The following is a 1908-nucleotide window of genomic DNA, read 5'->3' as shown; positions in this document are numbered from 1 at the left end:
CACGGGGCGGAGGATGAAGGCCAGAATCGGGTCGCGGTCTGCACCCACCTGCCTCGAGCGCCCCCAGACGTCGGCGCCTACTGCCGGGTATCCGGCAGGGAGAGGGCAGCGCGGCTGCTGTAAAACCCTTCTGACTGGGGCATAATCGCAGCCCCTTCCCCCTCCAATCTGTCCTGAGGACCCCGGGCGTTGGGGTCCTGGCCCATGGAAACGCTCAGAGCCCAGTGACCTGTGCACTCCACCCCGCCCACGCTCCGGAGCCCCCATTCAACCTTGGCCTATGGACCTCCAAGGCCCACCCCAACCGGACCACGGAGCGTGCGCAGCGGGACCCGCAGTCTGCACCTCCACTCCAGGATCCCGATCCGGTGGCGACCGGTGGCCTTCCCTGCCCGACCCCGACTCCCTGAGGGCTGGAAGAATCGGGCTGGCCGCCGGGCACGACGAGTTTACTTTCAGGGTCCGGAGCTAGGGGAGGGGGTGGGCGCTCTGCCTGGGTGCAAGCTCAAGCCCGGGTCCCGCTCTCCTCCTGTGGGCTGCCCCAGCCTCGAGCGCAAGTGGGTGGGATGCCTGGCTTGAGACAGGAAGGGGGAAGGAGGATCAAGCAGGCAGAGAGGTTCGCCTAAATGCGCTAGGCCCACGCGGAAGGTCTTTGGGAGTTAAGGAAGTGTCAGGGACCCTGCCCAGGGGACATTATGCGCCTTGAGCAGGACCTGGAAGGTGAGCAGTCGAGGGAAGGAGAACGTTTTCAGCAGCGCCAGCACGCACCTATGGCCTGGCTGGGGTGCTAAGGCTGGGCTAGACTTTCTGTGCTCTCTGCCCCCTGCACTCCCCTGCTCTCCCTTGGGAAGGACCATGGCCATGCCCCACAACCCCACTGCCCCAGCGCCTGAAGACCGTCCTGCTCCCCCTTCCCCTGACTCCCCCCAGTGGAGGCTGGAGAACATTGTCTCAACCTGACTCTAACCCAGAGCCCAGCACTTCCATTTGTCTCCAGCAGAATCACCATGAACGCTGGATTTGCTGACCACATGGCCAATCGTGACCACATGCTCTGTACCCACCCAGGCTTCAGGTCAGGAGAGAGGCGGGGAAGAGCTGCTTCCTCTCTGCGTCCACTATCACTCCTGGCCTGGGATCAGGGCAAGTTATAAAGGGGGCCAGAGTCCCCCCTTTCTCCCTGTCCCTGTCCAGGAGGACACTCTGGGGAGTATCCACCCTCCCTCCCCCACAGGAAGGGGACTGGGGAGGACTGTCCTCTTCCCCACCCTGTCTCATCCAAGACCTTGAGCCTGGGGCGGGGGTTGGGGGGCTCCCTTCAGCGGACCAAGGGCTTCTGGGAGGCCACCCGCCATGTCAGTGGATTGATTAAAGTCATTGTGGGGATTTTTTTTAACATTTAATTTACCAGGCAGGCGGCGGCTGGTCAGAGCTGTCCCCAGGGAAATCTAGACCAAGGGAGCAAAACAGAAAAAACCTCCCACCATTCAGCAGGGCCCCTCTGATGGGATTAATGCCGGAACTCAGCTTCCAATCAGACCACACACAGAAATGTTTCAGGGAGGGAGGAGGACATGGGGCTTGAGTGCTCAGATTCCTTCCCGGGGTGCTTGGAGCCCAGGGCCCTCCATACTGCCATCTCTCCCCAACCTGCTGATGCCGGCCAAGAGCCGCACACCACCACCGCCCCCCCCACCTCTCCACGCCTTCCTGTCTCCATATGTGATGAGGTGGACGGGACCTGGAGGCAGACCAGTCCCTCCAGAGCCCACCCCACCCCCATTCACGTCCCTTCAGCCTGCGGGGTGGGAGCTAGGAGGCACCCCAGACACACTCCCACGGAAACTGAACACCTGCCAGAGGTGTCTGTAGTAATGGAAACCGGCTAGGTAGGAATGGCCAATCCTC

Source organism: Mandrillus leucophaeus, unplaced genomic scaffold (assembly GCF_000951045.1).
Source record: "Mandrillus leucophaeus isolate KB7577 unplaced genomic scaffold, Mleu.le_1.0 Scaffold244, whole genome shotgun sequence".
NCBI lineage: Eukaryota > Metazoa > Chordata > Mammalia > Primates > Cercopithecidae > Mandrillus > Mandrillus leucophaeus.
The sequence above is the reverse complement of the archived record's forward strand: the minus strand, read 5'-3'. Positions refer to the sequence as shown.